Below are 13330 nucleotides of genomic sequence, written 5' to 3'. Positions count from 1 at the left end.
GTCATCTCACTCACTCACCCGGGCCTGTGCTTTGGGTCTGTTCAGGATCCTGCAACCTGGGTCGTCTCACTCACTTGCAGGGCCTGCGCTCTGGGTCTATTCAGGGTCCCGTCAGGCCCCAGGTCATCTCACTCACTCGCCGGGCCTGCGCTCTGGGTCTGTTCAGGATCCTGCAGCCTGGGTTGTCTCACTCACTCGCTGGGCCTGCGCTCTGGGTCTATTCAGGATCCCACCTCAATGTCCTTTTTCTGACCTGGGCGACATTTCTTTCTTTTTCTAACAAGAATATAAGCTCAGTTATTCAACAGAAAAAAAATCATTTGCTAATGCCTTAAACCTCAACATGGCTGTATTTTGAGAAGGGAATTGTAAGAAGTAATTAAGGTTATGCGATGTCACATGGGTGGGGATTTCATCTGATAAGACGAGTTCTTGTATCATGTGTATTGAGTCCTTCTTTCTCATTGATGCCTATTAGTCTCACAGTGTTCATCTTTGCATCATTTTGCAGATGTTGAATTATTTTTTCCTGCATCCTAGTTGTTTTTAAGAGATCTTTTCTCACCTTTTCACTAGCTGCAATGGTGTCTTCAAGATCTGAAACTATCTTCATTTTCATTCAAACAGTTTTGCAAGTGTGTGATTGAGATTTTAAGTTCCTCTATGTCTCCTTGACTCTGCTTCATGCGATCTATTTCTTTCCTATATTGCTCATTCAAGGATTCTATCATTTTTCAGAAATTCTCCTCTAATTTTTTTATGTGTCTTCTTTAGAAGCAGTTATTAATTCATTATAGTTATCCTTTCTTTTTTTTTAACTTCAGAGATTATTTCTGATCTGATTTCCTCTGTACCTTTCTTCAGTTGTTTCTTTACTTCAGACGCTATTAATTCAGAGATTTGAGGTGTGTAATTTCCAATTACTTCTATGCTAGTGTCTCCTGCATTTGTTCTGGGTGGGCGTAGAGCCTGAGATTTCATTTTGCTCCTTCTCTTTGTCATTTTGTACAGCACTATCCTCTGACCTTTGGTGTAGAGTTTTGGTGCAGTTATACCCCTAGCACCTACCAAAATTCTTACCCAAGAGATTATATGGTTAAGCCAGTTTTATCTTTGTACTTACAGAACTACAATTAGGAACACTAATAATGGGTAGTGATGTTTAGCAGTTGAAAAACTTTTGTAACTAATGGGCTTGCATTTTAGACAGTAAGAGCAAACATTACGTCTGTGCAGCTAAGCAGAGATCAAACTGAGAATTTTTATTTAAGTTACCCTCCCCCCCAAATTCTGTCTAATCCCCTCCCCTTTATGTACCTGGGGTCTTCCAGGTAGACTTGATCACCTGGTTACCTGTTGCCCCCTTTGTAGATCATGAGGAAGAAAAAGAGGACATTTATAGATCTGGGTCCAGCAAAGTGTCTCAGCTTGCTAGGTCTGGATCTACCAACTTTGAACTTGTCCACATGTGCTTGGCTTTGGTCTGGCTGCTGTGCTCAGCTTCTTTCTGCTGCAGCTCATAGAGGTGAATCCCCTGTGCCACTCTGGCAAGATGTTGAGTCCTGGATTAGCTGGGTCAGTCTGGCTCCTAGCCTCTCTGCAAGGAGTTCTGCTGCAAGTATCCTTAGCAGGCCTGGCACAGGGCCTGGAGTTTGACTGGAGAGGGTCTTGGGCACAGAGAGCAGGTGGATGGTCCCACACACATGCCGGGTTTGGGGTCTGGCTGGGGAGGGGTCTCAAGACAAGTTCTTATTGAGGGAAAGGACACCATTGCATGCTTTGTTATGTAAGAACACAGCTAGAAGGTGGCTGGCTGCATGCAAGCCAGGAAGAGAAGCCACAGTACAACCTGAATCATTCAATACCTTGATCTTGGACTATAAGAAAACAAATTTGTGTTGTGTAATCCATTCAGTCTCGTATTTTGTTACAACAGCTTTCAGGGACTAATATATGTAGGCTGGTTCATTTGTCTAGATTCTGCTATTATAAAAGCTAACTGTGTAGGCTTGTATCTGAATCTTCCTGACTCAAGTGGATTTTATTTCTGTTTCAGTTTCCATAGTGAGTTACAAATTGGAGGTAGAGATGGGGTGGCTACATGGCACAAGGAATGGAAAGAGATCCACCACAGAGAAAGTTAAGAATTAAAAATATTATCCTTTTGCATGAATTTCACCCTTCATCTCTCTTATAAAAATAGAATAAATGTCAGAGAAACCTTGTTGACATCGTTCCAAGTAAGCTCACATGTGACAAGAGCTTCTGTGAATATCCACCTCTGGGTCATTTCACTGTTCATATGAGACAGACAGTTGCTTTGCGTGTCATCCAGGTTGTGGACAAGAAGGCTGCTGGAGCTGGCAAGGTCACCAAGTCTGCCTAAAAAGCTCAGAAGGCTAAATGAATAGTATCTCTGACACCTGCCACCCCAGTCTTAATCAGTAGCAGAAGACCGGTCTTAGAACTGTTTCTCCCAACTGGCCATCTAGGTTTAATAGTGAAAGACTGGTTAATGATAACAACGCATCGCAAAACCTTCAGAAGAAAGGAGAATGTTTTGTGGGTCTTTTTTTGGTGTGAGGCAGTTTTAAGTTATAAGTTTTTAAAATCAATACTTTTTTTTTTTTTTTGCAGAACCGGGGATTGAACTCAGGCCCTTGTGCTTGCCAGGCAAGCACTTATTCTACTGAGCCATCCCCCCAACCCCTTAAATCAATACTTTTTAATGGAAACAACTTGACCAAAAATCTGTCACAGAATTTTGAGACCCATTAAAACAAAGTTTAATGAGAAAAAAAATCAGAGAAACTGCCAGATATATTATTGCTATAATCTGTCTTGTATTTACTCTATGTTCTTTATGCTGTGATTCCGTCTAGAGCTCCTGATCCTGTGCAGATGGGGGTAACTGGTAACATCATCCCTTGTAGCATAAACATTGCTGTGCTCTGCGATCACCAATGAATTGCCCTCAGGTGTCCATAGAAGAAAACATTTCTATATTCTGTGTTCATAAATCTCATTTTCCAGTAATTTACCCGTCCTTGGAACTGACTGGTATTTTCTCTCACTTCACTGCTCTGGGCTACTAATATCTGGCCTGGAAGAGTAAAAGCTGGAGCTGTGTGATCTCTAAGAGAAAATCTAGATGATAAGCTTTGGGCTGATGAGGATGTGAAATTAATGTTCAGTAAATGCTCTGTATGTAGTGTTTGGAGAATATTTGCTTTGTAGTCAGTCAATTAATAGCAGATTGCTAAATTTCTGTCTTAAAAATATGCTTACTAAAAAAATATACTTACTGTTCAGATTGCAGAGAACTGCTCTCTGAGGTTGTTGAGAAATCAAGGTAATTTGCCTTTAAAATGAGAGGAAAAACAATAGATTCCGAGTGCCACTATTTATCATGGATTTTGCATACTTTATTGTTTTCTAATTGTTAAAGTAATTCATCAATGTTACTATTTGTTTCTATGTCATAAAACAGAGGGCAGAAGCCAGAGAGCTTCTTGCTAACTTCCCCAAAGTCACGCTAGTGGTTGAGAGAATGAGGACTTGCACCCAGATCTGTCCAACAATAAGCTAAGGTCCTTTGTGCAACACCCTGAGATTGGACAGAAAGTGGAAAGAGCAGTGTGGGGAGACGGGTTATTTATAAAGTAGTCATTAGCTCTGAGCTAAGGTGTTGAAAAGTTCTCAGGAACCAGATGTTAATTAGGCCAGGGATTTACATAGACGCATATGAGATTCAGACTACACTTTGTTATGAAGCTGTTACCAGAGAATTACTATTTCCACTTCACAACGAACCAAAAATGATCCTCTGGGAACATAAAATGACTCTTCCAGCTTTGTGTAGTAAAGGGCAGAGCTGGCATTCTGGCTCTTTGGAAGCTGTTCCTTATTCCTTATACTTTGTTGTGCAGTTCTGTGAATGGTGTCAGCTCAGAAATTTGGCTCCAGGTATACAAGAAGGGTGCCAGGGGCAGCCGGTTGTGGGGAGCAACCCAGCCTGTTTGGCAATATCTCCAGACCAGGCAGTAGCTGGATTTTCAAAATTTGAAAAGTAAATTGGGACTCTAAACACTCTAAATAAGAACAAAAGCTCACATTATTTCTTTAGATAATTTTTATTAATAATCATTTCTTTGACCAATGAAAGTCTTTTGGGAGTCCAGTATCTTGCAGATTTCAACCTTCATGAGCTATCTTGGGTGACTGATTAAAATGTGATTCCTATAATTTCAAGACTTTTCCTATTTTATCTTCCAGTAGGTTGTCTTTCTGTTTTAACATGTAGTTCTTTGATCCACTTTTAGTTTAGTTTAGTGGAAGGTGAGCGATATGGAAGTAGCTTCAATTTCTACATGTGCATGTTCAGGTTTTCCAGCACTGTTGTTTGAAGAACTACTCTGCCGTAAGGGAGGATACACTTGAGTCATTAGTAGGAAAGTAAATTCATCTTGAGACAACAGTGCTAAGTGACCAGACTAGAAACACTAACTTAAATACAATGCAGGTTGTCTCATATGAGAAACTCAAAATATAAATAAAGAGCAAACAAAAGGTAGGTAATAGGAAGTAGGCAGCTAGATATTTCCCAAATGGGAAAGGGAGTGATAGATGGGGAAAAGAGAAGAGGAAGGGGATGAAATAGAAAGTAACTGTTGGGTACACGCACCAACTCTCCACAAGGAAAGTAAACAACGTGTATTGCAAATACATACTAACAGAAGATCATATAAGGAGCTCTGAAACTACTTCCAAAAATTTGATTCCTGAACCTCAGTCCATAAATGCCAGATCTTTACAGATCTTGTGAGTTCTTTGAAGGCAGCCTGAGATCTGCCTCTGGATACCTTTGGAGGTTGTCTGGAGTTTGAGCTGCAATCCCTGATTCCATCATTATTAACTGAGTGAACCTTAGTTTTCTTGTCTATAAAATAGGCAAGCCAAGGATGTTTGTCACTCAAGTATCGAGGATTAAAGAAGACACTTAGTTGACACATAGGATGTGTTTTACTTACTAATGGCAGCTGTCACTGGATTAAGAAGTTAAGTGTTTAGCATGGTAAAGGTTGAGCTCTTTTCTTTATCAGAAACCTTTTGTGTCATCATGATTATGGATTAATATCTTCATTTATCAGCTAACAGGGTAGAGAATTAGTCTGTCTCTTTGATAGAGCAGTGATAGAATTTCTTCTTGAGGTATCCTTTTTCATCTTTTATTCCCTCCACCCCCTTTTGATAGAGTTGCAAATTTATTTATGAGGTGCCAACAACCCCTTTGGAAAGGAGTTTCATATTCATTAGTAATCACCAAATAGACCTCTGGTTGTTTGAGTGCCGTAAGGGTTGCTTAGAAAGTATCATGCTTCTGGGCTTTTAAAGAGAATGAAAACAGCCAAAGTTCAGCAAATCCAGAACAATCTTCACTTTACCCTCACATACTCCCAGGAGAGAGTTGTCAGAGTGAGCCCTCCCCTGCACGAGATGTGGACAAACAGGAGCAAAAGCAGGTTTTCACCTAACTCTTCTTAGTTTCATCATGAGGCCAGACCTAGAAGTACAGGCTAAAATACACCTTCCCCATGTGGCCACAGCTGTTCAGGTAGGTGCCTTTGTCCCTGTTACTACTTGTTTTTTTCCAGGTTCCTTTTCTGCCATTCTCATCTCTTTTGTCTTTGTTGGGCATTTAGAGTTTTGTTATTGCTGTTGTTTTTTTGCTTTCATCTATCTATCTATCTATCTATCTATCTATCTATCTATCTATCCATCCAACATGTTTCCTCTGCTTATTTTACCTCTGCAGCTCCTCCACATCTTATGTAGATATCCTTACCCATGGGCAACATTCACTAGTTAGGCATTAGTTTCTTATTCTGGGATTCTATAAATATTATTAGTATTAGTAGTATCTTTTTTTTTTTTTCAGTACTAGGGATGGACCTTGGGACCTTTTGCTTACCAGGCTAGTGTTTATGCTGCTGAGTTATCTCCTTAAAGTAATAATTATTGCTAACATAACATTTAACAAAGTCATTTGATTTTGCATTTGTTTCCTTTACTCAGCTGTTAGTACCTTGACTCAGGGATATTGCATATTTTATTGATTTTTTTTTTGTTCCTAGGATTCTGCCACAGGAATGAATTTAGAACTCATTAAATATTTGTGGAGAGAATAAAGAAATTATGTTCTAGCATCTGCTTGAGCACCTGCAATAATGGGAAGCTTATTACCTGCTGAAGCAGTTAGATCCATTTTGGGGAGTGTCTGCCTACTTACAAGCTTTTCTTGATTAGTGAATTAAATTTGGTGTTCTGATAACTTTCCAGGAGAGAAAATTGCTATAGTTTTGGAAGCTGAGATAATATTTCTGGTGTTGCTGTTGTATCAATCTGGGGAAGACTCTCTAACTACTGACTCAAATGCAAATTAAAGACTGGTTTTGTAAGAAAGGCTTACTGTACAGAGATAAGCAACACAAATATTGAAAGAGTAAAGCAAACCTGGGCATAAAACATACCTGATTAGTTTTTTCTTAGGCAAACAAAAGGCACAGGGAATGCCTCTGAGAAACAGAAGTGGGCTTCCAACGGGAACTTCTCCAGAGCAGTTCTTGTGGGTGCAACAAGAGACAGAAATTTACCAGAAGATTTTGCATATAACTGAAGATTTCTGAGTGTAGAAGGTAGTGCCTTTTACAGGAGTGAAGAACACTGAGATGGTGTCTCAGATACTTTTCTCTCCTTGCTGAGGCAAAATAACTTACACCCAATGCTAAAGGAGGAAAGGCTTATTTCAGCTCACAGTTGATAGAGGCTTCAGCCCACAGTCAGCAGACTCTGAGGGAGAGTGCTACAAAGAGGGGCATCATAGGTGAGAAACAGCTCATGGTGTGGCAGGCAGAGGAAGCAGCTAGCAGTAGCAGCTGGCCTGCCTTTCTCTTTATCCCATCCAGGCTTCCAACCTGTTCCGTGGTGTCACTCAGAACTACACTAATTCTAATCAGTGGACTAATTTAGTACTACCCATCCTTAATCCCAGCATCACAGGCCCCATATCCATCCAGCTCTGAAAAGTCCCACCTGTGACTTCATGAGGCTCTGGCGGGTGGATTCATCTAGCAAGCTGTAACAGTCATGATCCACTCTGTTCCAGGTGGTGGTAAGTGTAAGTTTTCTTCTACCATTGATCATTTTTTTTTTGCTCACTCCACCCTCAGGATGGAGATTTAATTGTTTCCATTTTACAGAAGGGACATAAAGTTTATGAGGTAACTGACCCAATGTGGCACTGTTAATATTGTGGGCCTGAGGAACTTCTCTCAATATTTTTCCATCACTTCCCCATCATTTTTACAACATAGCAAATATATTGTCATTTATGTGAACCTGATAGTTCAAAAGCTAACATTCTAGAACTCCTTTCAAAGTCATATTTTGTCCTTTGAGAAGTCACATCCAACACTTTGCAAGTGCTAAATTTTACAAAACTAAAGGATACCTAGTGGCATTTTCATCATGTGCTTATAGGTTCAATGTGTTGAAATATCAGTGAAAGCCACTGCCCAGCATCAATTGTAAGAGCACTCCTACTGCCTCAGCGAGGTGTGTGGTTGTGTGGTGGTTAGTGAACAGTCACCTTGAGTGGGAGTACCCAGCTGCATTGAGCTGGTGGGTTCTTGGCATGGAAGACCCACGTGCGCATTGTTGTTGGCACAGAAGGGCAATGAGAGGAGAGGATTTAGTGCTGATGCTTTCTTGAAGAAGCTCTGGCTGAGTTCTTGTCCTCATCTTCTCCATGGATAGTTGCCAGTCTCTTCAGAGAAGCTCTGGCCTTTGCTTCCATCTTGGCTGTCTTCTTCTGTCTCCAGTGCAGATCCCTCAGCATTCTGGCACAAATCCTTCGTACTCTCACCTCAGATTCTCTGGCCTTCAGCTCCCAATGTTGGGCTTCCTGGTGCAGATCCCTCAGTACTCCATGGAAGATTTCTCAGCCTCCTCAAATAGACCTGGCCTGGACATTGCCATGGGACCCTGGCCCTGAACTGAGTTTTTCAGATCTCCAGCACATGAACAGATTTCTTGCCCTCTTTTACATTTGGTGAATATTGTCAGCTAGTCTTGTAACTTTCTGTGCCCTGTGTGAAATCTGTTTTCTTTTACAATCACTGACTAATATGGGTTGTTATCTTTTTAAGATCATTTTTATTCCCCGCAAAATATCTATATGTAATTGATAAGTTTATAGATATAAAGGTAACTAATTGAGAATGGACTCAAAGAAGGTGGATATCCGACACAATGAATTTTTCTTTAAAGCAATGTTTATGTATATTTCCTCTAATTTTGCTATTTTCTTCCTATTTAGGTGTTGAGTTGCTGAAGACAGGAGCTTACTGGGCTTGGATAATTACTTGCAAGTGGTGTGACAGCCACAGCTGTCTGTCTAGTGAACACCCACAGAAATCAGTGACACTTGATTCACCAGAGGCTGCCAGACAGTCGCGGTCAGAAGGCAACACTGAAGCCTTATTCAGAGTGCTGAGCTCCAAGGCTGTGTTCAGCATGAGGATCATAACTGTGACAGCACAGAATTTAGTCCTTGAAAAAAAATCCATAAATATGGATGTTTAGGTCTCCACCTGAATATACTCTCAGACTGGCAATTATTTTATGTTGAGCTTCTTTCCAAATTTTATGATCCTCTCATGCCCTAGCAGTCTTCCCATGCCACTGAAGCTGATACCCACCTGTGTTTCCTACCTGCTCTAAGTTTTCTCAATTATGTTCGAATTAATTTATGTTTCTTCCTCACTTCTATTCATTCAAAGCCTTTCCAGGGTCTGAGACAGTTTCTGATACATTTATTCAAAAGAGATTGTAGTGTAACATGCTAGTTAGGAGAATTGCATTTTTCAATATACAAATTCTAATTTATATATTGAATTCTATATATAAATTTCAATATATAAATTTATATATAGATATAATTATTGAATATATATATTCAATATATAAATTTCAATATATAAATTTATATATAGATATAATTATTGAATATATATATTCAATATATAAATTTCAATATATAAATTCTAATTTATCTATTGAATTCTAATTCTAATATATATATTAGAATATAACATATTCTAATATAGGGGATCTTAATAATGCATAATAAAATACATAAAATGGAAACAATATTACTATTGTTTATCAAAGTTAGACAATAAATGTTTAGTGAGAACCATAAATATAATTTTTGTGTAACTGAAAATTTTCAAATAGTTATTTGAAAAAATAATGAGAAAAAAGTGAATTTACTTTGATGATGTATTCAACCCAACATTGTCAAAATATGGCCCTAAGTTTAAATAATTGTTCAAGATAAAAGTTGAGATAGTTTATGTTTTTTTTTTCTTCCAAATTTTTGACTCTGGTGTGTATGGTACACTCATAGTGCATCTCTAATTTGGAGTAGGCAGATTTCAAATACTTAATAGCTGCATGTGATGTGTGACCCCTGGTGAGGAATGCAAGCGGGGGGTGAGGCTGACTCAAGACCAAAATCTTCTATCTTCAGAAAGAAGGGAAAAAGGAAAGAAAAGCAAGTCAGTTACACTATTCATTCTTGAAAAAGAAGGTTTGCCCTAAACTCCATTGGAGGAAACTTTAAGGCCCATAACTTGTTCTCTGTTGGAGTGAGCTGTTGCTAAGATGGTTTAAGGGCCATGGGGTTTTTAGCATATAAGGTTTTAGTTTCCAGTGTATGCGTGCAAGCCCCTAAAAACAACTGTTCTATTGCAAATATTCCCAATGGGCAATATCCTCTAGTAAGCAGGTAGGCATCTCTCTCTGCCACCTTAGCCAACTCTTGCCAGCCTCTTCAGTCTACATCCATGCCCATCTCTCCTCTATCCTTACAGAAGGACTCTCAAATGAATGTAACTTGCCTAGGTTGTCCATTTCCTCCACAAAAAAAAAAAAAACCTTTGCATTTTTCCTCTTTGTCATGCATTTGTTCCAACCATCATTTAAAAATACCAATTCAGAGACTCAGCCCAAGCCAAGGCATGACGAGTATGTGGGAGAGCTTCCATGCTCTGCTGCACCCATTGGACACCTCTGGACTCAGCCCAGGACCAGCTTGTGAGTGAGAACTCCCACTGCACTTTCAGGACACCTACAGACCCAGCCCAAACTCAAGACTTCCTAGTGCGTGGGAGAGCTTCTGTGCTGCCCTTTTCCTGCTAGATCCCTCTGGACCAGCCCAGGCCCACTTGTGAGTGAGTCCTTCTGTCCTGCTCTCTAGGCCCCTCCAGACCCGGCCCAGGCCTAGCACACAGGCCAGGGGCAAAACTCAGCAGCAGAAGTTCCTGAAGAGAGACTAGGGGCCAGAACCACCCAGATAATCTAGGAGCAGAAAATCTTCCCAGAGGGGCACAACAGGTTAACTTCCAACAGCTGCAGCAGGAAGAAGCTGAGCACATCAGCCAGACCCAAGTCAGGCACAAGTGGGTGAACTCAAACTTCATAGATCTGCACCTGAACTTCAGTAAGTGTGAAGGTTATGATGACACCAAAGCTCTACACCAAAAGTCAGAGGACAGTGTTATACAAAATGACAAAGAGAGGCTGCAAAAGGCAACCTCATGCCCCAAGCGCACCCAAAACAAGTGCAAGAGACACTAGCACGGAAGAAATTGGGAATCACACAACTGAAATATCTTATTAATAGCATACAAAGTAAAGAAACAAATGCAAAAAAGTATAGAGGAACTCAGATCAGAAATAACCTCTGAAATAAAAAAAGAAATCTCTGAATCAATACTGTCTGAAATAAAGAATCAAATGCAGAAACATACTGAGGAAATCAGATCAGAAATACTTTCTGAAGTAAAAAAGAAAAGATAACTATGATAAAAGAATTAATAACTGCTCCACAAGAAGACACTGAAAAAATACAAGAGATTAGAAAACTGATGGAATCTTTCAATGAGAAATGCAGGAAAGAAATAGATCACATGAAATAAAGTTAAAGAGATATAGAGGAACTTAAAATCTCAATCACAAGCTTACAAAATGGTTTGAGTGAAGGAGAAGATAGAGTTGAAGATCTTGAAGACACCAGTGCAACTGGAAAAGGTCAGAAAAATCTCATTAAGACGACTAGAATACACGAAAAAATAAGATGATGCAAACATGAAAAACGTGAGACTAATAGGCATCAGTGAGAAAGGAGAAGTCAATACAAATGATATAAAAAGAATATGTGCAGAAGTAATAGCAGAAAACTTCCCAAATATGGGAGAACAAACTGACACTCAGTTAACTGAAGCATGCAGAACTCCAAATAATATCAACCCAATTAAAAACACACTGAGACATATATTAGTCAAGATCTCAGAAACCCAGCAGAAGAACAATATAATGAAAGCTGCTAGAAAAAAGAGACAGATCACATTTAAAGGAAAACCCATCAGAATAGCAGCAGACTTCACAAACCATGAAGTCAAGAGGAGCATAGAATAGAGTATGTCAGTTCCTCTATGAAAACAAATTCCAGCTCAGACTACTATAACTTGCAAAACTCTCTTTCAAGTTTGGTAAAAAATGAAATACTTCAAGAACAAAGAACAACAAAAGAATTTCATGATGACAAAGCTGACCCCACAGAGACTGCTAAAAGAAGTGCTAGAGAGGGACCAGAATGATAACTCCATGAAAGAGAACAGAAGGAACCCACTATATAAGGCATACAAACACAGCAGAAAAAGGACTAAACAACAGCAGGTAAATACCATGTCTATCATAAGTCAATACATCTCAATTATGACCATCAATGTAAGTGGACTCAATTCACCAATTAAAAGAAATAGACTGTCACAGTGGATTAGGAAGCAAAATCCAATAATATGCCTTATACAAGAAACACACTTAACTCATAAAAACATTCATAGGCTGAAAGTCAAAGGATGGAAAACAATACTACACACCCAGCACCTCAGATAAAAGCAGGGGTAGCAATCCTGTTCACAGATAGTCTCAACTTAAAACCAAGAAAGATCAAATGAAATAAAGAAGGCCATTATATACTGGCTAGGGGAAAAATTCAAGGGGAAGAGGTAACACTCATAAATATATATGCACCAAACACAGGAGCACCCAACTATATAAGAAAAATTTTAATGGACATGAAAAATCTAATATCTAATACCACAATCTTAACAGGAGAACTTAACACCCCCTAATCCCAAAAAGATATGTCAAGCAGACAAAAAATTAGCAAAGAAGAAGAAGAACTGAACTAGAGCTTAGAACAAATGGACTTAGTGGGCATTATACAGAGTGTTCCACCCAACCACAGCTGAATACACATTTGTTTCATCTGCACATGGGTCATTTTCTGTAATACACCACATACTAGTCTGTAGGTTATGCTAAAGGATATACATGAAAACAGAAATTAGCCCATGCTTATTATCTGATCACAGTGCAATGAAATTGGAAATAAACGACAAAGGAAACCAGAAAAGACCCATAAATACATGGTAATTAAACAGCATCCTACTCAGCAATCAATGGGTTACAGATGAAATTAAAAAAGAAATTCAACAATATCTACAATTCAATGAAAATTCAAGCACAACTTATTGGAATTTATGTGATGTGATGAAAGCGGTTCTTAGAGGGAAATTTATATCTATGAACTCACACATTAGGAAAACAGAACGGGAACAAATAAACACCATAATGATGCAGATCCAACATCTGGAAAAGGAAGAGCAAACCAAACACAAATTCCAAAGACGGGATGAAATCATAAAGATTAGAGCAGAAATCAATTCAATCGAGAAAGAAAACAGTTCAAAGAATTAATGAATCAGAAAGCTGGTTCTTTGAAAGATTAAAATTGATAAGTCTCTAGCTAACCTCATCAAAGAGAAGAAATGAAAAAATCAAATAAAAGCAATAAGGAATGAAAAGGTTGTAATTACATCAGACTCAGTGAATATACAGAAAATTATCAATAGCTACTTTGAGAATCTTTACTCTCACAGAAAAAAAGACACAGAAGAAATGGACAGATTCCTAGAAAGATGTAAATTACTGAAATGTAATCAAGAAGATATAACAACTCTTGATAATCCAATAACAGCCAATGAAATACAAAATGTAATAAAAACCTACCAACAAATAAAATTCTAGGTCCTGATGGATTCACAGCTGAATTCTATAAGAAATTTACAAAAGACATAATCCCTATACTCCTCAAACCATTCAATGAAGTTGAGAAGGAAGCAATCCTCTCAAAAGCATT

This window comes from Octodon degus, unplaced genomic scaffold (genome assembly GCF_000260255.1).
Source record: "Octodon degus isolate 3935 unplaced genomic scaffold, OctDeg1.0 scaffold00158, whole genome shotgun sequence".
Taxonomy (NCBI): domain Eukaryota; kingdom Metazoa; phylum Chordata; class Mammalia; order Rodentia; family Octodontidae; genus Octodon; species Octodon degus.
The sequence above is the reverse complement of the archived record's forward strand: the minus strand, read 5'-3'. Positions refer to the sequence as shown.